At 36.1% G+C, this 24840-nt stretch overlaps 1 long non-coding RNA gene across 1 annotated transcript in view; it reads right to left on the bottom strand.

Moving 5' to 3' along the window:
- Window positions 1-1096: 1096 nt before the first annotated feature.
- The window catches only part of LOC114026794, an 84198-nt gene continuing 60454 nt past the window's right edge, over window positions 1097-24840 (bottom strand). The window contains exons 2-3 of the long non-coding RNA XR_003567169.1: window positions 20754-20846; window positions 1097-1254 (exon numbers count right to left, since the gene is read on the bottom strand). This is a non-coding gene — a long non-coding RNA (uncharacterized LOC114026794). The remainder of the gene's footprint in view (window positions 1255-20753; window positions 20847-24840) is intronic.

The raw sequence follows: 24840 nt of genomic DNA, 5'->3' as shown, positions 1-24840 counted from the left end.
CAGTTTAATGAATTCAATTTGATAATCATTTATTATGTAATCTCCTTCATAACCAACTGCCATTTCCAACTAGATGTCATGTAGACATCTGAAACTCAAAATCTTGAGTACAATGATCACTATCTCCTCTCAAACCTTGGCTTTCCCTAACTACTTCTTTATTTCTATTGAGAACGAAAACCACTTTTCAAGTCACCTAGATTCACCATTTTAGAATCACACTCAACTCTTCCTCTCTTGTCACCTTTCCGTATCCAGGTATCTGCAAAGTGTTGCTGATTCAACTTGTACAACATCTCTCACAATCAACTCTTTCTGTCCATTAGCAGAGCCACCTCTGGTTCAGGACCTCATCACCTCTCATCCGGACTATGGCAGTTGCTTCCTAATTGTTTTTTTTTCCAGCCTTCAGTTTTTCCCTTCTCCAGTTCAACCTCCACACAGTTGTAAAATTCACATTCCATAAGCACAGTTCTAAGTGTGTCATTCTCCTACTCAAGAAACTCCAATAGTTGCTCCTTGCATCTAGGAGAAAATAAATATACTAGTATCTGGCATTTAATATTACTCAACTTTGTATAGCAGCCTGGATATTTAATAAACATTTATTAAGAATTTACTGTGTGTGGGGCAAGGTAATGGATAGAGCACTGTGTTTGGAATCTGGAAGATTCATCTTCATGAGTTCAATCCAGCCTCAGCCACTTACTAGCGGTGTGCTCCCGGGCAATTAATTTAACTTTATTTGCCTCAGTTCCCTGATCTGTACAGTGATCTGGAGAAGGAAATGACAGACCACTGTAGCATCTTTGCCAAGAAAATCCCAAATGGGGTCATGTAGAGTCAGATACAACTGAAAAATGACTTAACAACATGTGTCAGGTACTGTACTAAGTTCTGGGGCTACAAACATAATTTAAAAGGAAGATAGTTTCTACCTCCAAGAAAGTTACAATCTAATGGGGAAATACAACATTTAAAAGGAAACTGAAAAGTGCAATTGTTGGGGGTAAAGTACCCACAAATGACCATAGCATTAAAGGCTGGAAATTCAGAAGCACAGAAGGGAAGGAAATGAAGGATAACTGACCTGGATCCCTCTCCAAAATGGAGACTTCTGGAAGATTTCACCAAAGGGAGAAGGGTTTTAGCATAGCAGAGTGATGTTCCAGAGTGAGGAGGCACCATGCACTAAAGAAGGTTTCAGGATGAGAGTTCAATAGAGATTTGAAGTCCAGAAAATCCAAAGCATAGCTGTAAGTGGAACCTATATGTTAGTCAAACTAGCTTGCTTTCTCTTCCCCAAAAATAACATTCCCTCTCCTTCTTCCATGAAATTTCATGAGTGATCTCACATTCCTTCACTTACACTTTATAGAATATCTTCTTTGAAGGATAAGCTCAAGTGCTATGTCTTACAATACACCGCCCTATCCCGATGATCCCTGCAGTTACTCATGCCCTGGTCCAAAAAAAATCTTACTTTGTATCTTATATTTACTTAGCTATGTCCATATTGTTTCCTCCAAATAGGATGCAGTTACCTTGAGAATAGGGATTGTTTGGATTTTCTCTCTGCATCCCAAGTACCTGGCACATAATACTCTTTGTAAATTCTTATTGATGAATGAACCAATAAGAGTCAGATCAGATTATAGAAAACTTTAAATATCAGGCTTCGATTTTATTCTATAGAGCTAATGAAGGTTTTGGGGTGGGAAAGTAGCAACATCCCATTCTAGTCAATAGAATTCATCAAGTATTTATTAATAATAGTTAAAATTTACATAGCACTTCAAGGTTAGCAAAGCATTTTGCAAATATTACTTCATTATATCCTTATAATAATTCTTTGAGGTATGTGCTAATAATGTACCTATTTTTTCGGATAAGAAAACTGGGAAAGACAGAAAGACTTGCCCAGACTTATCCAGAGTCACTTAGGTAGTAACAGTCTAAGGAAGGAGTTGAACTGAGGTTTTCCTGATCTCAGATCTGACATTCTATCCAATGTGCCACATAGCTACCTATTACATATAAGATGCATAATGAGAATACAAAGATGAAAATCACTAATCGCTACCCTTGAAGAGATTACAATCAAATCAAGTGGACAAGACATTTACACAAGTAGGAAAAACACAAGACATGACAGTTCTAGACAAAATGTCATAAGAAATCTGAGGATGTAGAAATCCATTTCTCTTACAGGGAGGAGAAAGATCAGAGAAGATTTCATGGAGAAGTTAGCCTTTTCAACGGATTTTGATGGAATGTAAGGATGTTAACAGAAGAAGAAATGAAAGGAGAGGCAACCATGGTTTAGCAGACAGGGCAGTGCATTTGGAGTTAGGAAAATCTGGGTTAAACTTTCACTTCATGTACATATTAGCTAGGTCACCAAATCTATGTATTCATCCTTAATCTCCCTCTTAAACTAGTAATCCACTGTGATTGGCATGTAGAGTGAGTGAAGGTGAAGGATGTGAAATAAGACTGAGAAGATAAAAGTCAGATTTTGAAGGCTTTAATTACTTGGTTGAGGAGGGAAGGCTCTAGCATTAACGGAGAACCAGGAAAGTCTTTTTCTACAAGATAAGATTTTAACTGAAACTTTAAGAAATCCAGATAAGCCAGGTAATGGAGATGAGGAGGGAAAGCATTGCAGCCATTAGGTGCTTTGCTATTATAAATTGAATGAATGCACTATGGTGGAAAACTTTCAAAAAATCCTTGCAACTGGTAACATTTTAAGTTAGAAAACCATAAATTAATATTATCTAAGTTGTATTATATTTTTAATTTATTTTGTTAAACATTTTCCAATTATATTTTAACCTGGTTCAGATTCTGTTGCTTTTGATCTGCACACCATGAATTTCATACCTCTGTACAGAGAAGCATCAGAAAGGAAATGAGAGCTCTGGGGAAAAACAAACAAACAAACAAAAAAACCCTCCTTAGGAGGAGAATAAACAGTTTCTTAGAGAAATTGTAAAACCTTACCCAACTCAACAGACTCCCTGAAAAGCAGAATAGACCAAACAGAAATCAAAGAATTCATAAGGCAAGAAATACTAGAACAATTTAAAAAAAAATGTAAGATATCTCCTTGAAAAAAACAACAGACCTAGAAAGCAAGTCATGGAGAGAAAAATCTAAGGCTCATCAAACTACTTGAAAACCATGACCATTTTGTCCATTATCTGTTTTGCACATATTAGGTGCTTAGTGAATGTTTATTTAAATGAATTTGAATTAATACTTCAAAATGGCTTTGATTTTATCTGTGTAGATATCATCCCACCAAAATAGATTCCCAAAGCTTTAGAGTTCACTTAAATTAGGGGTTTTTAAACTAGTGTCTTTGAACGAGAGAGAGAGAGAGAGAGAGAGAGAGAGAGAGAAACTGTATTTCAAAATAATTGGTTTGCTTTGTAATCTTATATTTTATTTTATGCATTTAAAAACATTATCCTCTGAAGGAGCCCATAGTTTTTACCAAATTGACAAAGGTCCATGTCATGAAATAGGCTAAGAGGAGTCGCTGGTATAATAATTATCATGATTTGCAATGGCAAGAAAAAAAATCACCTAAGGACAGCCTTTTGATGATATCTCCCCGCTTTTAGCTATGCTGTTCCTTAAATAGACATATATTCCATCACTAGGCTTATACTAAAAGCCTTTCCAGTACAAAACCAGACAAAACTTATACTCCTCTATCACAGCCTTTAAGAATCTAGGGTCAGCTCTATTAAGTAGTATGCTAGTGAACTACTGGATTGTAGGATCAAAGATTTAGAATTGGAAGGAACTAAAATCAAATCTAACTCCCTCTTTTTACAGATGGAGAAATCAAGACCCACGGAGATTAAATTACCTGCTCAAGGTCACAGAGGTGGCAAGTTTCAGGATCCTATTATATTAAATTTAAAATTAATTACCACTTAATTACCACCTCTATCATCATGTCTCCCTCCAAAAATGTGAATTCTATATAGTTTGTATTTAATTTGCACTCATTGTTTCTCACAATAAATTGTAAGCTCCTTGAGGGCAGAAAATGTTTTGTTTTTGTCTAAGTATTCCCAGTGTCTAGTGTCATGTCTGGTACATAGTAATTGCTTAATAAATGTTTGTTGATTGATAAAGTGATTGATTCATTTGAATGAATAATACATTTGTATTAATTTTAATAGCTTTACCTGAATTTTCATTTGGTGCCCTTTTATAATTTGGGAAGAGTATTTTGGCTCCCTGACCATCTATCATATTTAAGAGATTGGTGGCTTGTCCTCTGACTTCTAAGAGTTAGGGAGTGAAGGCTGATTTCAGACTGTCTACAAATTCTTAATATATTGTTACAGCGGGATGTTCTTCCCAAAGGGAATGTGAACAGAATGTAGTAAATCCTTCAGACCTCAGAAGGTTAATCATAAAATCATTCCATCTTAACCTCCTTACTGCCATAATGCCACCATTTCTTGTTATATACACATCCAGACTCATATTAATGGTCAAATGAAGTTTAAGAGAGAAATGATTACTTTCCACCTGGCCTAGGCTATTCATCTCAAGAATCAAGTTAAGTAATAAAGGGCTGATTATGAATGAGTCAATAATGAAGACTCTGTGATTAGATGTAAGTGAAATTCCCAGTAGATAGCCAATGGACAGCTGCTTAACATTGTTAAATTGTGACAATAAATGAGTTTGACGAGGTATTTTCCTCTTTGATTCCAGTAACTATCCCTGGAGAAATGACCCATAGGAAAGCAATCTTCTCAATCCTAGTTTTCGATGAATGAAGCTTTGATTGCCAGAGCCAATGCCAGTCTTAGTGTTCAAATCTTCTAAAATGGTTGTGTCAGGTAATAGATACTTTCCATCAAGTATACCTTCAGGGTGGATATACCTTGGTGTTTGTTAATTTTTAGTTTTGTTGTTTTATTTTTCCTACCATTTGTTTAGTATAAATGCTATGCTAATCATCTATTTAAGGCTGCCTTCCTCAAAAAAAAAAAACATTACAGATTTGGGTCGTTTTGGCTGCTCATCACACATATCCCTCCATCTCCCAGTTTAGTGCTTTTTCATTGGCTGTCTTTTTTACCTGTAATGCTATCTCTCTTCAACTCAGCTTCCTGGCTAACCATGACTTCCTTCAAGACAGCTTAAATTCTAGCTTCTGTTGAAGGCATTTTCCAGGCTTTCCCCTTCCTCAACTTCCCCCACCCACATTATTAGGGTCTTCCTTCTGATGTTACTTTCCCTCTACTCTGCATCTATTTTGGGTACACATAGTTAATAAATCATAATCATAATAACAACTGATAATATAATGCCTATTATGAACCCTCAAGCACTGGGTTAAGTGATTTACAAATACTGTTTCATGGTTATTTATAACTTCTCACTACAGTTAGAAAATTAGCCCTTTAAGAAAAGGGTTAGGGGCAGCTAGGTGGCGCAGTAGATAAAGCTCCATCCTTAGAGTCGGGAGGACCTGACTTCAAATCCGTCCTCAGACACTTAACACCTACTTACTAGCTCTGTGACTCTGGGCCAGTCACATAACCCTGATTGCCTCACCAAAAACAAACAAACAAAAAAAAAAGGTTCATCTTTTTTACTTTTAAGCAACTGGAACATAGTAAGCACTAATAAATGTTTATTGACTGCCTTGCTTATGTTTGGTCAGACCTGTGATTTAATTAATGTAAAGGGTTGCTAAGGAAGGACATTTCTTTTGCTATGCAGATGGGCAATTGTTCTGCAACTTACATATTGTCTTAGAGAATTCTCTGAACTATTAAGAGATTAAGTGACTTGCCCAAGGTCAAACAGTAAGTGTGAATCAGAGGCAGAACTTGAACTCAAGTTTTCTAGACTTCAAGGCCATCTATCTATCCACATCATAGTAAACATCATTTGAAAAGAAACAAAATTCTGCCATGTAGTATGTAAAGAATATTTTTTTGGTGATTTTGATAATTTTCTTTTTTAATATATTTATGTAATATTTTATTTTCCCCAATTACATTTAAACACAATTTTTAACATTCTTTTCTTTTAAAATTTTGAGTTTCAAATTCTCTCCTTTTCTTCCTTCCCTCCACCTCTCATTGAGAAGGCAAGAAATTTGATATAGGTTATACATGTGCAATCATACAAAACATATTTCCATATTAGTAATGCTGGGAAAGAAAACAGACCAAAAAAGAAAAGAAATATAAAGAAAGCTTTAAAAATGTATGCTGCAATCAGCATGCAAACTCCATCAGTTCTTTCTCTGGAGGTAGATAGCATTTTCATCATAACTCTTTGGAATTGTCTGGGATCATTGTATTACTGAGAATAGCTAAACCATTCACAGTTGATTTCACTTTGGATCAGTACATGTAAGTCTTTTCAAGTTTTTCTGAGAGCATCCTGCTCATCATTTCTTATAGTACGATAGTATTCCATCACAATCATATACTACAACTTCTTCAGCCATTCCCCAGTTGATGGGCACCCTCTCAATTTCCAATTCTTTGCCACCAAGAAAAAAAAAAAGAACTGCTATAAATACTTTGGTACATATAAGCCCTTTTGCTTTTTTTTGCTTTTTTTTTATCTCTCTGGAATACAGACCTAGTAGTGGTATTGCTGGGTCAAAGGGTATGCATGGTATTATAGCCTTTTGATCATAGTTGCAAATTGCTCTACAGAATAGTTGTATGTACCAAAAGTGCAACGATGTCTCAATTTTCCCACATCCCTACCAACATTTTTCATTTTTCTTTTCTGTCATATTAGCCAATCTGAAAGGTGTATGTGAGAAGGGTAACTTGAAGTTACTTTAATTTGAATTTCTTTAATTAACAATAATTTAGAACATTTTATATGGATATAAATAGCTTTGGTTATTTCATCTGAAAACTGCTGATTTATATCATTTGTCCATTTATCAACTGGGGAATGACTTGCATTCTTAATTTGACTCAGTTATCTGTATATTTGAGAAATGAATCTTTTATCAAAGAAACTTGTAATTTTTTTCCCATTTCTGATTACTGTGTATTTTCCCTACATCCCATCCCCTCCCCCATTTATCCCAGTCTCATTCTCCTTTCACCTGTCCATCCTCAAAAAAGGTTTTGCTTCTGACCACTGCCTCTTCCAATCTGTTCTCCCTTCTATAAGCTCCTCCCCCCTCCCATTCTCTTATTTCCTACACCTGCTACTTTCCTACAGGATAAAATAGATTTCTATATCCAACTGAATGTGTGTGTTATTCCCTCTTTGAGCTAATTATGATGCAAGTAACATTCAAGTGTTTCCCCATCTTCCTTTCCCATTGTAAAAGGTATTTGGTGCCTCTTTTATGTGAGATAAATACCCCTTCTACCTCTCCCTTTCCTCTTATCCCAGTGTATTTCTCTTTCTCACCCCTTAATTTTATCTTTTAGACATTATCAATCATATTCAACTCAAACCTGTGCTCTCTGTCTTTGTGTACTCCTTCTAGCTGCCTTAATAATGAGAAAGTTCTTAGGAGTTACAAGTATTTTCCCTTGTAGGAATATAAACACTTTAACCTTATTGAAACCCTTGTTATTTCTCTTTCCTGTTTACCTTTCTGTACTTTACTTGATCCTTGTATTTGAAAGTCAAATTTTCTATTTAGCTCTGGTCTTTTCAACAGAAATGCTTGAAAGTCCTCTATTTCATTAAATATCTTCCCCCTCTCCCAGAAGAATTATATTCAGTTTTGCTGGGTAGGTGATTCTTGGTTGGAGTATCATATTCCAAACCCTCCTTTCTTTTAGGGTAGACACTGCAAAATTTTGTATGATCCTGACTCCATGCTCTTCAAATTGTTTCTTTCTGGATCCTTACTATAATTTCTCCTTGACTTGGGAGCTCTGGAATTTGGCCATGATACTGTCTTCTTAAATCTGGGTGAATTATCCTGCTGGTAAACCCTATGGAGTTCTTGGTTTTCATTTAGTAGCTTCTGAATTTCTCCACTAATTTCATCAGACCAATCTTGTTTGTGTATATATGTATGTATTTAGTGAATCAGGACAAAATATATTTGAAGTACTTTAGGGAGGAAAAGCAATAGCTTTGTGGAGGATGAGGAAAACTTGAAGTTATGCTTGAGATGAATTTAAAGTAAAAGAATGTATCAGAAAGAGGTGAGAAGGGAGTGCAACCCAGGGATGGGAGACAGCAAGGAGAGACAGGAGATGAAGTGCCATGTGATTTGGCTAGAACATAGGATGAAAAAAAATGGAAGAGTGTATAAGGATTTGTAGGGTCCAGGATGTGAGATTTTAAAAAGGCAAAAGAGGAATTTATATTTGACCCAATGAAGTTTATTGAGTAGGTAAATGACTGACATGATCGGACCTGAGCATAAAGAAGATCACTTTGCCTATTGTGTAGATAGATTGGAATGGGAAAAGATGAGCCAGAAAAACTAAGCAGGAGGTCACTGCAATAGTTTTCTGATTAAATATGGATGAACACATTCTATATACTTCTGGTTTCTTTGTATTTCTTCTCCCACTGTACTTTTCCAAAACAAAACAAAACAAAAACTTCAGACGTGGAATGAATTGAGAGAATTCTATATTGGTAAAATATTTTAGTAATGAAAATGATGAAAGGTTTACATTTAAAATAAAAGAAAAGTATTCAATGAAGAAGAAGAAAATCTTTCTTTTCTGGGGTTCTCTCGTTGTTTCCTCTAAGTGGCTTATTTCCTCACAATCACTCCTGACCTGCACCTGGCAAGATCCTTCACAAAGCATTCCATTCCAGATTTCTCTAGGTGAAGGTTACACATTTGGGCAGCAGATAATTAAGTTTCACTTTACCAGGAAGTGAACATTTATTCTTTATTCTTTCTCCCTGACCATAAGACCTTTCTAATGTAAAAAATGGAAGATAGATTGTGCCAGGCTCTTAGCCCTCTGACCTGACACTTGACAGTTATTTCCCTTGTGTTCCTTAAACTAGTGTTCCTCCTGGATGCTAAACACTCTCAGGGCTGGGTCACTATAGCTTTCTATTTCTGTCATTTTCTCTGCCTTGTCTGACCATTCCGAGTTCCTCTTTCATGAACTCAGGCTTGAGATTAAGCAAAATAGCAGAGGAAATTAATTTGGGGTTCAGTTCACTCCTTCCACCCACATGTATCAGCCTTTTCTGTACTGTACTTCCATAAAGTGACCCTTAGTTCTGAGTTTCCAGGCCCAGACAATGTTTTCATATTGTTCCTTCCTTCCCCTAGAGCAAAACCATGCTAATGAACTGTTAGAACTTACAGAGGAATGTGTTAGAGGCAGACCTAAGGTAATTAATTGTTCTTTAAATCACAATCACAAAACCTCAGATTGAAAGTGACCTTAGAGAAGTCATCTAGTGCAACCGGTACCTGAATAAGAATTCTTTCTACACCATACCCAGCAAGTAGTTATCCAACCTTGTTGAATACTTCCAGTAAAGAAAAACTCACTATCTTGTGAGACAATCTATCCTACTTTTGGATATCCTTTAATTATTTGGAAGTCTTTTCCTTTCATCAAGCCAAAGTTAACCCTTTGCAAGTTCCACCAATGGCTCCTGTATTTTCCCTCCTGGACTAAGCAGAATTACAAGATTACTACTTCCTCGCACAATGTTTCTTTTTAAATTTAGGTTAATCTCACATTAGAGGGGCAATATGGTATAGTGGGTGGAGGGTTGGTCTTCAGCCTCAGGACAACCTGGGTTCAAGGTTCACCTCTGACATGTACTGGTTGTGCATGTTTTCCAAATTGTTGTTTAAGACTAGAAGTTGCAAAACAGTTTCTGATTGACACTAATAGAAAGAATCTTTGTCATGGGTTCCCTATATAAATGAAATCACTCCATTTGCTGATGGAATCATAGGTGTGGATACCCATTCCCCCAAAAAACAATAACAAATACCAATTCAGTAAGAATTGGTTGCTATGTCACTCCCCCCCCTTCTGCTTTGAGCTCTGAGACTCCTTATCCTAATTCACACTTATAATGATCTGTCAGGTTCCTGAGCAAGGTTATATCTCCTCCCTCAGAGTCCTAGGAGTAACTCTGAGTAGGCAGAGTTATTCTTTTCTAATACCATCTATCCCATCCACTGTCCAATGTCATACACTAGTGATTAGCACTAGTTTCATTTAACTAATTAACCTCAATTAGTTATTACAAGGTGTTATTTACTGAAAATTTATAGCAAGAACATGAGTATGAAACATCCCCCCCAAAAAAGGAATACCTCAGGAAAACACTTCTCCATATATCACATATACCACCTTGGTCCCTGGGAAGAGTGGGTGCAAGCTTAAAGCATGTTCTATGGATCATTTGATACACCGACTTCCAAGTTAACTACCTAATATGGCAAAACTGCCCAACAAAGAGGTATCTCAGCTGTTACTTAGCTTTGTTCTCACTTCTCAGGGTTATGCTTGGTACCTTGTCTGGTAGCAAACTTTAGCCTGTACTTTACTTTTAAGAAACTTACATTCCATCCAAATTTGTCACTATCCTTCCCAGCTTCAGGTATATGTACCTGAAAACTTGTTAAGCATACTATATATTTTGTTATCCAAATCATTGATAAAAATGTTAACTACCACAGAACGAAGTACACATTCCTAAAGCAATCCATTGGAAGACTTCTGATATTGAGAGAATGCTTATTATTCTTGGGGTCAGATCATTCAACCAGTTCTCAGTCCACTGAACTGTCTTTTCATCATTTCTACAAGAGTATCATGTCAAATACTTTCTTAAAAATCTGGGTAAACATTCTTTATCTTATTTGAATAATCTAAAAGGCTAGTAAAACTGTCAGAAAGGAAATATCAGTTTGAGATGAGCTGATTTTTGATAAATCATTTTATCACTTTGAAAGCAGCATATCCTTTTCCAGTTGTCCACTGATCATTAATAATGTTCTAGATTGTGATGTAAATCAGATTCAAACTGAATTAGGATAGAACTGCAATAATTTGAAAGAGGGCTTTCTCTGAGTGCTAAAATGAGATGACAATCAATTTCTCATCACTTCAGTTCCTATATTTGGAAGCAAAGACCTCTCCATATTTGTAATTGTATGATAAGGAAGGAAGGGAGAAAAAGGAACATGTATATATTAAATACTTACCATATGTAGACACAGTGCCAAACACTTTACAAATATTTCCTAATTTGATACTTGCAACAACCCTTTGAGGTAGGTGCTATTATTATTCACATTTTACAGTTGAGGAAATTAAGACTAAGAAGGGTTAAGAGATTTGCCCAAGCTCATATAGCTAATAAATATCTGAGACAGGATTTGATCTTAGATCTTCCTGATCCTAGGTCCAACACCCTATCCATTGCACCACTGATTTTAGTGCCCCATACTAGGCAGAATAAAGAAGAAACATACATCTAAAATATATTTTCAAATGAGATTTATTAAAAATATTTCATAGCTATCTGGAGACAATAGGGATGGTATAGTTCTTTAATTCTATAGACAGACGGCATGAGGGTAGGGCAGCTACAATGATGGCCTCTCAGTTTTCCCTTTTAGTACAAGAAAAACTTAGATATTTCTTGGGGATATTTCTTTAACTTTAAAAGATTTTAGGACAGTGATTAAAAGGGAGGGAAGGCCTTATGTATTTCCTCTTTTTTATATCTATTCTCTGAGATTTTTGATCATTATATTTGGTTGAGGGGGGAAATAAGAAGGACACAGATATGACCCATTCCATGGTTGACTTGGTTGGTCTTCTGGGAAACTCTTCCCTGCATAGGTAGACTTGGGTTTATGCAAAGTCAGCCACAAAAAGCAAAGAGTCTAACATACGGTGATCAACTGAATTTTTGATTTTACTCCTTATTTTCTTGTGCAGACACCAAGCTTCTCAAACATGTAGCAGGTGCAGTCAACAGGTTAACATTCCTGTATGGCATCTGTTTAGAATTTCATATATTAGCTGACTTGAATTGAATTTGTGAGGTGAGAGGATATAAAATGGAAATAATATCTCCAATCTACACAGTTTTTCTGAGGATCAAATGAGGTGATATTTGTAAAGTGCTTAGCAAAGTGCCCAGCGTATAGTAGGCATTTAACATATAGAGGTTCCCTTATCCCCTTCCTCTCATGTAACTAAGATAGGCCCTAACTTACAGGCCCACTTGTATACAGTCTACATACTTCATTCTCATCTATTTTGACTTTTAGCTCTGTATTTTCCTTTTTCTAATCCAAAAATCCTTGTTCATCTTTCTTAATCTTTCAAAGATTATTGACAGTCTCAGCATTCACATTTATTTTAATTTATTTTAATTCATGAAGAGCATTATTTCCAGAGGACCACACTTTCCTTTCCTTTATCTGACCCATCCACATATTACTCTCTTTATGGAAATTATAATCATAATCAGAAATATTTTTGCGGGGGCCTCAATACCTCTCTAATGATAAGCAGCTAGGTGGCATAGTAGTTAGAGTTCTATAAACTAAAGACAGGAAGTATTGAGTTTACAACTGGCCATAAACATTTACTAGCTGTGTGACATGGGCAAGTTACAACCTCAGCCTGTCTCCGTTTCCTCATCTGTAAAATGGGGATAATAATAACACTTTCCTCAGCATGTTACTTTGAGTATGAAATGATATTTGTAAAGTGATTTGCAGACCTTAAAGCATTATATAAATCATTATTATTATTTCAGTGTCTTGGCATTATCTACAAAAACACGCAGTGACTATACAAGATAATACTTAAAAACACTTCGTAAACCTTAAAGTGCTATATGAAAGCTAACTATTGGAAGTGGTCAAATGAAAACAATAACAAAGATAAAGGAAACCCCACCTAAACTAGAGCACTTTAATTACAGATTTTATTAGCAAAAATGGATTAAATTATGGATCAAATAACCTTGACTTAATTATCATAACCTAGTCCAACTTTTCAATCTTAGAAGATGGGATGAGATATGGTTTTAAATCATAGCAACCAAAATTATAGGCTACATATTAGAATTCTGATTAATGCAACATTCCTCCTTGGTGGCAGAGAATTGATGAGGAAGTATACATACTTTTGCTCTCCACATTGGCAGACATGGTCAATGTATCCGTTTGTTTTCCTTACTTTCCTTACTTCTCCATTTTTGGTGGGGATTGGGGCATTGTTGTTAAATAAAAGAGGATTCCATGATGGGTGAGTTGAGGAGAAAAAGTGCTTACCGGGAAAAGAGAGTGATGCTAAAATGCACCAGTCAAATATTATTGAAAATTAGAGTTCCTACTTTATCAAATAACTATTATTCAATTCAATCTCTATTTCAAAAAGACGATTTGTTTTAAGATTTCCAGCTGACTAAGAAAGGTTGTTCATGCTTATTCTTGACTAGCAGATTTATGTTTGACTTATATGGAGGATGAACCAAGGCTTTTTTTTCCCCTCACATTAGGAGGTAATTTGCTTATGCCACAGCTGGGATGAGGATAAAACCCTGGCACTCTGCTGTGTCCTGGGCTCCAAAAAGAAATGGATTAATTTTATCCCAGTAATGGGTTGTTTTGTTTTGTTCTGACCTGCTATTAAGGCCCGCATCGCCATCCAGCATTGGTGGATTTACATGTGGCACATACGATAAATGAAAAGTAAAGTTTTCCCCTTTCCGTGCATGTTATGTTCTTGGCATAGATCCATTGGCTGTTTCTGGGAGAACAATGAAGACAGGAAGCCCCACAAGATAAAACAAAGATATAATCCTGCACAGCATATCCTCATGTTCACACAGCTAGGATTGGAGTGTTAAGTATTTGAACTGGGGTTGTTAGATATATATCCTTCATTACTGTTGATTTAAAAAGGATGAGTCACTATGATGATTTCTGAGGTTCAGCCAGATGTCAAATGTAGGAGCATCATCCACAATTATTTCTCAGCATTGTTCTGCTACTGGGAAGCTACTTGTTCTTTTATAAATAAGAAGCAGCTGTTTCTTTTATCCTGGGGTAGAGAATGATGGTGATGTCTTCCTTGGATGTTATGTTTTATTGCCTAATTCTCTCTTCTCCACCTGGCCCTTATAGTTTCAATTTAAATCAGAAATGGAGAGAGTCTGAAAATTATGTGAGCATATAGTAGTCCATAGCTAATATTTTAAAACTTTTTTGACCTTCAAAATGTTCATCATCTCTTATGAGAAGTTTGAGGGACCGGGAAGGCTCACAGTGTTCCTGCCCTTCCCTTTTTGGCCTCTCCTGGAAGGAAGTTCATTCCAATGTCAAAAACCCTGGAAACACGGGGAACTCTGGGTATGTCTGTGCACCAGCATTCCTTTCTTGACCCACCAAATCTCCAATGGTTATATTGAGAGAAAAAAAAGAAAAAGCAACAAACAAAGAGATATTACCTAGATTCATGTCCTAATTTCATTTCCCGACCATCTCCAGACTATAGTGCCTCTACTCTGAATTTCACTCTCACTTCATTCTTACTGGAAACTGAGTTTCTGCTGCCTAAAGCACATTGGGCTCTGATGAGTGGGCTTTCATCTTCTCTGGGCCCAATTTCAGACTTCACCTGAATTTGTAGCCATCTTCAGACAATTCAACTACAAATTTAAGCCCTTTTCTCCCTCTCTCCTCCCCTATCTTTCTAACACCCCAAGAATTTGTAAACTCCTTGAGGGCAGCGAATGTCTTGTTTACTTTTTCCTTGCATCCCTAGCCCTTAACACAGTACCCAAAATATAATAAGAGTTTAATGAATGTCCTAAGTATATTTTTTTGGTTTGCAATTAATTTTCTATTAAAGCCTAACTGCTCTTTATTTCTCAGCATGCACATACTTACGATTGCATTATATGTAAGTTATAAAGTTAAGCTGGTAAAGCTTAAAACTGCACTACAATTTTTGGGACATTGTATTTATGTAATATCATATATAATATTTGTATGGCTCTGTGGAAATAGACTATGAAAAGAAAAGTTAAGAGGGGAAATTGCGAACTCCTTTACTTTTTAAAGAGGCTTCTACTATTACTACTACTAATAATAATTTAAACTCTGCATTCAGACTCTGCTTCAGAGAGCACAACTCTGATGGGCTGGCCACGTTGTTCTAATGCAAAACGTGTGCTTGCCAAAAAGACTATTTAATAGATAACTCACACAGGAAAAGCATCCACAGGGTGGTCAGAAGATGAAATACAAGGACACTCTCAAGGTCTCTCTTAAGAATTTTGGAATTATGGGGCAGCTAGGTAGTGCAGTGGATAGAGCACTGGCCCTGAAGTCAGGAGGACCTGAGTTCAAATCCGACCTCAGACCAAACACTTGACACTTACTAGCTGTGTGACCCTGGGCAAGTCACTTAACCTCAATTGCCTTAAAAAAAAGAATAAAAAAGAATTTTGGAATTGATTGTGTGACATGGGAGACACTGGCACATGTGGGCATGGTGTGCCCACATCAGAAAAGATGCTGTGCTCTATGAGCAAAGCAAAAATGAAATAGCTCAAGAGAAATGCAAGATAATCAGACTTATAGAATCCACCCCAAAGGTTCACACAAACTATTTGTGCCCGGCCTGTAGTAGTACTTTCAGAGCTCGTATTAGTCTGATCAGTCAGTCTGACACACTAAAACTTAACCTAGCATAGCGATGTCATTTTGATATTCTTCAAAAATGGAGGACAACAACAATAATAATAATTAGAATTTATATAGCATTGTCATGTTTGCAAAGTACTTGATAAATATTATCTCTTTTATTCACACATACATATACATATATATGTATATATATACATATACCTGAGAGATTGGTGCTATTATTATTTCCATTTTGTAAGTTAAAAAAAAGAAACTGAGGCAGGCAGAGATCAAGTGACTTGTCCAAAGTCACATAGCTAGTAAGTGTCATAAACTGCATCTGAACTCAAGTCTTTCTGATTGCTGGTCCAGCTCCATCTATTTTGACACTTAGCCATTTTAATTGTTATTTCCCTTATGAATTACCCAGCATATTGATACCCATGATTTCAATTGGCTGTGTCCAATTGTGAGATGATCAGTGAAGTTCTGAATTCTGGGCTCTGTGGCTGTTATTATCTGAACTATGATGCTTTTTCAGGCATCATTCTCAGGTGCAGCAAGCAGGGGGGTAAGAATGGAATTGTAGACTTCATCCCCTGGAAGGATTTCAAGATTTACATAAAGGGATTTTGTTCTGGGGTTGGTTACAGGGTAGATGGAGGGATTTCAGAATGATAGACAAGCATGAAAGGAACCTAGGGAATGAACAAATAGGATGCCTCTATCCATAAGGGAAAAAGGGAAAAAAAAACTTTAAGGGAAAAATGAAATTATTTCTCTTCCACGTCAGTGGGGAAAGGAGATGAATACTATTTTTTGTGGACAGGGAATTAAGAATTTGGAGAGTGGATGAGATAAAGGATTTAAGGACCCTGAGAAGACTTGGAAGGTCCTCAATGAATGGACACAAACTAAATAATATAATACATATATATAAAGTACGTATTATATTCCAGACACTGTGCGAAGCACTGGGGATACAAATACAAGAAAAAAGAAATATAGGCCTTGCCCTCAAGAAGCTTGCAATCTAATGTGGGAACAAAATACACAAAGAGAAATTTAAACGGAACTAGAGAAATACTAGATGATACCAAGCACAGGAGCATGATGAAGATGATGGTGGAGTCAAAACCAGGCAGAGCAGCTGGTAACAAATGAAGAGATGGCTGTCATTTTGAGCCCTCTACAAAGAAAGACTATGGGAAGAATTTGTTGCTCTGCAAAACATTGGTGGATTTCTCTATTATCTCTCAAATATGTCCTCTCCTTTCTTCTCTCATTGCAACCACCTTAAAACAATCTTGTTTCTTTGACTATGACAAGACCCCATACTTAATGTTCTATTGCCTAAATTATAAAGTATAAACTGGAGAGATGAGGACAAGAAATAGCTGATGTCCAAGTATAAAGTCCTTAGCCTGCTATTTAAAGTCTTCCACAGTCTGGTCCTATCTTTGCATCCTTATTTCAGACTATTCCCCTTCATTGGGAGGATGTGTGGCCTAATTGAAAGAGTATTGGCTCTAGAGTCAAAAGAGTTAGGTTCAAATCCTGCTTCTGATACTTCCTATCTGTGTGACCTTTAGAAAGTCACTTGTCCTCTCTGGCCTCAGCTTCCTCCTCTATAAAATGAAGGAGTTGGACAAGATATCCTCTAAAATAGCTTCTAGTTCCAAGTTGATAGCTATATGCTTCTTTCTTTATGCCAGCCAGATATGCTAATCATGTTGTAATATTTTCCTTGACCCATTCTCATATTTCCTTCTTTCTAGAATGAATTACTCCTTTTCACCTATTATAGTCTTCTTTGTTCAGGACTCAGCTCGCATGCCAACTCTTCTATGAAGGCTCCTTCAGGCCTTCTCTACCATTCCAACCCAGTTGAATGGACGCTTTTCTACTTCAAATTTATCATAGTATATTTTATTGATTTCTCATTTGTACTTATCTCATTTTCTCTTGGCTCAAATTTTTATCTGTAGGGTTTCCACCTCCCACCTTTAGTCCCATTCTAATAAATTGTAAGCTCACTAACATTATAGATTGCTATATCTAACTCTGTATCTCCAAGAGCCAATTAATGTCTCTATGAGACTAGAGAACTGTTTCCAATGGATGGGGTGGTTTGTTTGGAGTTGGTTTTGTTTCTGTATTTTTTTTTATTGTGTGTTTTTTTAAACTAATGTCTATCTTCATTCACTCTTTCTCAGATCTCTCTGCCCTCATCAACTTCTTGGGAATAGCAGGTTGTGTGGGGGTACCCTTTAGCCATTGAGTCAAGGGGATAGGATCCAGTACTTCACTCTGCATGGATGTTCAGCCTCCCTGTTGACTACCCAAGGATATAGACTTCTGATCCTAAGTAGCCTCCTTTCTCCAACTGACCCCGAGACGTGGCTCCTCATTTTTTTTCTCCATCTTCAGGACCAGAGTATATGAGTTAGAGAGAAGAAGGGGAGAGGTCTGTCAACCTGGCTCTGCTCTTAAGTATCTGTAAAACTTGGACTCAGTCAAAAGGCCACACCCAAGGACCTGAAAGGTCACATGTGACCTGGAGGCCACGGTTTCTCCACCCCTGGTTTAGCCTATAGGCCTATGCCAAACTCTTTGCTCCTTTTTTTTTCTCCCTCCACAGGGCCTATATGACCTTGGGCAAGTTATACAATAATGGTTCCCTTTCCTTTTCTGTAAAATGAGGTAATTGAGTTAGATGGCCTCTAAAGTCCCTTTTAATTCTAGGTCTATGATCCCATCATATTGTTTACCAGCTTGGGGTTAAAAAGAGAAAGGGAGGCCAACCAAGAAGGCAAAGGACTGGTCATATAGAAAGAAATGAAACCGGAGAGTGTAATGTTAAAGTTCCCAAAAAGGAGAGTTTTAAAAATTTGTTTTTTTGGTCAGCAGTGTCAAAAACTTCTGAGATGTCAAGGAAAAAGGGTACAGAAAAAAAAATATCATTGGAGAAGTTCTGTAGAATTGGGGCATATGTGAGAAATCAGATCACAAGGAGTGGGAGAGGAAAGAAGTGAAAGGAGGCAAGTCACAGAGGTAATGCATAAATTAAAAGCAAACATGACATTAAAAAACAACAATAACACAATGGTTTAAGAAAACATGACTTTTTCCAGAGAGGTCCCCTTGCACATATAATTTGTCTAGTTTCAGCATCAATATATGCATTTTTCCTGAACTATGGAGCCAAGAGATTTTATTTCATTTGGGTAGTGTCCTCATAACTATAAAAGGAGAGAGAGGGAGAGAGAGAGAGAGAGAGAGAGAGAGAGAGAGATAGAGAGAGAGAGAGAGAGAGAAAGAGAGACCAACAGACAGACAGAGAGGAGGTAGTCTTAACAAAAAAATCAACAGAACCCCCATTGTCTATACTAGCCAATATCAACTCAAAAATAAGAATCATGAATTCCAACAAAACAAATCACAAAACATAGAAATAAAGGATATCATCTATAAAGGAAAACTCTGAATTTAGCTTGAAATTTGTATATCATTTAATTACTGAGTTGTTTGAAATACAACTAAGCATAGAGGAAGATAATTATATACTTAAGGTTTGGTACACAATCTGAAATGTTTTCTAGATTTTGACAACTTTTGGAAAATAGGAGAAAGCACTCTTCCAATTTTCAATTGCAAACACTTTTCAAATATTACATGCTGTATAGTTTAAAATTTGTGTAACAGTTAGAGATCTTATTGAGCTGGAAAATAGAGAGATGCATGTTTTCTTTTTCCCAATTTGTTCTCCACTGATTTTCCAGTCCAGTAACATAATATTGCTCTGAGACAGATAGTAAAAAGCCATTGGCTTTTCATGACTTTCAACCAGGAGGAATTGGTAGTCATACTGGGAAAAATTGATGTAGTCCTTGGGAGGGTACATTTTTAGTGACATGTATGAAAATGCATTTAGACTGGCATGCAAAAAGATTGCTTTTTTTTTTCAAATATTCTAGAAATTACTCCTCCAAAGTCTTACTCCTATGCATCATCATGACACAAAGGTGACTCTGAGTTCCCAAAGGTATGCCAGCAGAGTGCAAAATCAAGCAGGTTCTAAAAAACTAGAAAGGTTTTGAGAACAATCCTGTTGATAGATTGTGTCTGCTGCATCTGGGGACCAGCCTAGAAAAGGAAAGAGAGATTCTTCCCTAGAAGGTAGAGAAATAAAAATACAAAATGACCAGTGAAACTCTATGCCTCTCTCGGTTTCATCAGCGACAGTGACAGAATGGTGAGAGGAGGGCAATGGATGCTAAGAAAAAGGCAATATTAGACAATTTACCTGCATTATGTAACTGCAATATTCTAAATGTGAAATCTTGCCCAACTACTAACAAGTTAGTATATTACTTCAAGAAACGTATCACATTTATGTGAATATTCTTGCTGTAAGTAAAAAAAAAAATACATAAACTGCATCTAGAGATGGAGTATGATAAGAAATACAATCATTTCCCTACACTTCAGCAGATTAACAATGTAGAAATCTCTAACTACCTTTTGGCTTAATATCAGAAAGTTTCCAACCCCTAGGAAAGGATGTGGAAAAGCAGATGGTCTCACACACTATGATAAAAACTATTTGCTGTCCTTGGACAAGAGACCCTGTAATTTTGTCTAAAAGACTCCTTTCAAAATTTTAAAATTGTTTATTCTCCTCTCCCTGTCTCCTGCCCTTGAACAGGGAACTTTCTTATCTCAATATTACATCCTACAGCTTGTATTTCAGATTCTCTCCTTTTCTCCCTTGACTGATCACCCTCTTTCTTTACCCCTCCCTCTTCCGTGAATTATTTTAATTTTCTATCTTAAGTTGCTGCAGAATGTTACTAATGGACTGTTTACTCTAAGTGATCCTGAAAGGCTATGAAAACCAAATCTGTACCCCAGAAATTTGAATTTGCTATCAGCAAGAGCAGATTTCTTCACATGCTAATAAATTTCTTTACTTTCAGTTTTTCCTCTCATGTCTGATCTGTAAACATGGGAACCTTCACTAATAGGCAAACCTCTCTGAAGTAATCAATAAAATTCCCAAACACTGCTAAAGGTATCCATAAAGCTTGGTCCATATGTAACCACATACCTTGAGGGAAAGGGTCAGGGACTGATGGTACCATTTCAGAGTTTCCAAGTACATCAGCTGGCATCTCTAAGCATGGCAATTGTTAGATTCTCTCTGGAAAAATAATAAAGGATTTGTCAGAGGTGGATTTATCTTTCAGTCAGAGGAAAGTAGAAAATCATTTCATTGACACTTTGGTCATCTGGCCTCACAGTGTGCAAGATGAACCTAACAAATAAACCACCTTGAAGATCACTACAGCTTTGGCACCAATACCTACTACAAAAAAAAGGAAGAAATAAAGAAATTATGTGGAAAAATTAACAGCATCCTTCAAATTAAGTCCACGTTAACCTTGATACTTCGAGACATCAAGGCATACAGAAGAAGATAGTGTTGAAAAAGGTTATAACTATTATCAAGAGGCAGTGTGGTATAAGAAATTAAGATCCAGCCTCACCACTAGGGTGATAAGAGTTTTGGTTTTGACACATATAAACAGTGTGACACTGAGCAAGTCACTCAGTATCCCAATGGCCCCAGAAAATTCTCTAGGATAGTATGAACGGTTGGAGGTCTGAATTGATAGAAGCAATTTCCTTACCAGTAGCTCTTTACACCATTGAAATCACACATCTGGACTTCTCTATCCCCACCCCCAAGCTCATAATTAAGTACTTAAAAAAGACTAATTACTACTATATTAATCAGAAGCCATATGCCTTAAGAATTATCCAGGAAAAATATGGCATTTATTTTGTACCTATTTTGAAGGTACTTTTGTAAGCACATGTTATCTCCCCTGGGAGAATGGAAACTCCTTGAGTGCAAGGACCATTTTATTTTTATCTTTGTATTCCCAAGGTCTGGCAAGTAATAGAAACCTAACAAATGCTTCTTTATTGATTGATTGATTAATTGGTTGGTTGATTGACAGTCGCTGGTTAGAAAAAGCATCAAGCAGCAATTTACACAAAAAAATGAACTTCAATATTTATTAACAGACAGGAAATTGTTATTTATAAGCATTCATTTCATTTAAGAATAAGTCATCTGTACAATCAGATAATTGGTTAGAGTAAAGAATACCATGGCAAATTAGAAGAAAGGTTAAGATTTAGGACTAAGACAGTTTGTTCAATTGCAGAATTGCTGACTAAAAAAATGGACATAGTTAAATGTAAAGATGATATTAATGACTTAAAGACAGGTCTCAGGGAAATTTAATCAAGTCAAAAGTCACCATCGTCAGGGGCATAGGGAAAAACATAAACAAACAAAAAACAGCTTAGCCAGCAAATACTTGATCTCCTTGCCATATGGAAAGACCCATTAATTATTGATTACATCATTTTAGGGTAGAAGCTCATTTATAAAACATTATGGAGGAGAGGGAGAGAAGATTTTTTTTTACTAATATTTCCTCAGAAAACCGTAAAAGCAGTAGAAGGGGAAAATATCTTCAGAAATGCTGCATGATACTCAGCAAAGTCAAATCACAATAAAGAAAAAAAAATAGGACAACAGATAGATATGAAATGGAAAAGATCTGCTAGCGTTTCTGTAGTGGTTTATTGTCACCTATACTAATGGAATAATTATATCTGGAATTTGCCATCCCAGTAGCTCATGTGAGGAAGTAGAATTAAGATATGAGAAGAAAATGTTAATTAAAAAGACAACATCAATTTCAATCATACCAAGCTACAAAACCCTATTTTTGCGAACCCCAATGTTCCCTGATAATGCTATATGATTGTAATCATATAACACTAGGATTACATCAGAATCCAAATTCCCCATAGCTCAAAGAGCAGTGGAAAAAGTCATGGCAGTTATAAGTAGGATATAGTATATTATCACTGATTGACTTGAATGAGAAAAATACTATAAAAGGCATCAATAAGGAAATATGTTATCTGGAAATGAGATGGATGGTTCATATAGTGTGAATGAGGAATACTCAGCAAAGCCAAATCGTATGATAAGCATGTATAGATGAAAAGAGGACGACAAATGGACATGAAATATAATCAATCTTCCATCATTTCTCTATTGAATTATTCTTGTCATTCATGAAAATATCACCAGGGATACTGTATTTGGTGGGCAGTCTGAGCTACTCTACTGTCCAAAAAATGTCAAAAGGGCCAGATTAAGGTCTCTGGTGTTTGGAGGATCCTTTTATACAGTATTTTTACAAAGTCATAGAAAATAATAGCATGAGATGAGAAAGCATGGGTGAGATGTTATATGCATCAGTAGAGATAATAGACACATCAAAAAAATCATAGATCAGATTCATTGATGTACTGAAGCAAAATAGAAAATATTACATGAAGAAATGAATCAGTACCTGTACAACATGTAAACTGTTTCAGAATTCATACTTTGTCTATACAAAAACTAAAGAAGTGAAGAGGTCCACATCATAGAGAAGCTAATAAATACTTTTGTTATTTCAATTTATTTCCTACTGAAATGATACCTTGATCTACTATACAAAAGGCAGGATCTACATAAAAGTACATTTCTTGTATAGGAAAAGTATATTGAGACTGGAGAGGTGTAGGCAAAAGCAATGTCTCAGGGAATTCTAGCACATATACTCTCTGATACTACTCCTGCTCTTAGTTCAGTGATATTACTTTAAAAACTCTGACTGTATCCATTAATATATGCCTAAATATAAGGCAGAGACATCCTCTCTCCCTGTATTTCACACAACTCATGAAGAAATCCAGAGGCAAATCTCCTAGGCCTTAGGACATCATATGTCAACTTATAAGTCTAAACACATTACTTGAATAATAATAGAAGAGACTCTGTAGATAGTATCATGAACATAGTAAACAATAACACATGAGCTCCTCCATAGTCATAAAAAAGGGACTTTCAAACATTTTTGCTCAATGTAATACTATGTTCTTGAAAGAGTTAACATGATTTCCAAAAACTACCTAAATTACTTCCATTGAGTCATTTAAGGAGAAAGTTCTGGTTCAATTAAAATAAAAAATACAGTCTTAGACATAATTTACTTCCCTGTCTCCTCCCTGCTTCAGCTCAGACCTCTGATTTACCAACTTCTAGGGATAAAATTTCCCTGATCCCAATGTGGATCAGCAACTCTTCTCTACTTAAAAGAGTTGAACTATGAGGATAAATGGATTTCTTACAGTCAGCATATGTCAGAGATGAAGACATGAACCCAGTTTTTGCAGGCTACCAAAGAAGTCTTCTTTCTATTCCACCATTAGCCAGGTTGCTTACTTACATTTTATGATTTTCTCTAATTCTGAAAGGAGACTTCTAGCAATAATAATAATAATAAATACAATAAAATACACATTTTATCTCCATTTAAAAAAAATACACACCATAAAGTAATTAAGGTTGAGGGTCTGTGGACAGCATTGATCCCTGGTTTCATCTAATTTTAAAAAACACTTTGTTTGCGAAGCAATGACCAAGACCAAATTTCAAAAACATTTGGTCATCAATTGCCATAGTAAATTCATGGCCCTGGGTGACTGCCTTTCCCAAAGCAGCCCATGTTGCCCTGAAAATAAACTGAGATGCATAAGAATTCACTTTAAATAAACATGACCCATTTTAAATTACCCCTGTGTAAGGCAAAAGCAATATGTCACACATTGATCATGGGCCCATGTACAGGTCTGTTGCTATTGCTTAAATGTCACTCTGTGAATTAGCTAAGACTCATTAACAAGCACGTTCTCTGCCTGTATGGAACAATTATGTATGATACTATTAGCAGTATCAATTAAGGTAGATAAAGTAATAGCCTAATTGAATGGTTGAGGAGCCTAATGGTTTCACTTTTCCTTAATAATGGATTGCACTCTATATTCATAAGTAAGACATCAGATCGATATGGTCTTCTACTTAGAAAAACTCCTAGCCTGGAGGATACCAATATCTAATTTCAGATTCATTACTCAGACTTTTTTTTTCCACTTAATCAGAGAAAAAATGCTTCAGAAAGAACATTTCTGGAAGCCTAATTTTCATGCCTTTTCGTTCAAGAGAATTTCAGATTCTTTTAAGATTTTGCAGAAAGTGAAAAGTGAAGCTCACAGCCATG

The sequence above is a fragment of the Vombatus ursinus genome, unplaced genomic scaffold (assembly GCF_900497805.2).
Source record: "Vombatus ursinus unplaced genomic scaffold, bare-nosed wombat genome assembly UNPS02014846.1, whole genome shotgun sequence".
In the NCBI taxonomy this organism is placed as follows: domain Eukaryota; kingdom Metazoa; phylum Chordata; class Mammalia; order Diprotodontia; family Vombatidae; genus Vombatus; species Vombatus ursinus.
This window is presented reverse-complemented; position numbering and strand designations above follow the sequence as displayed.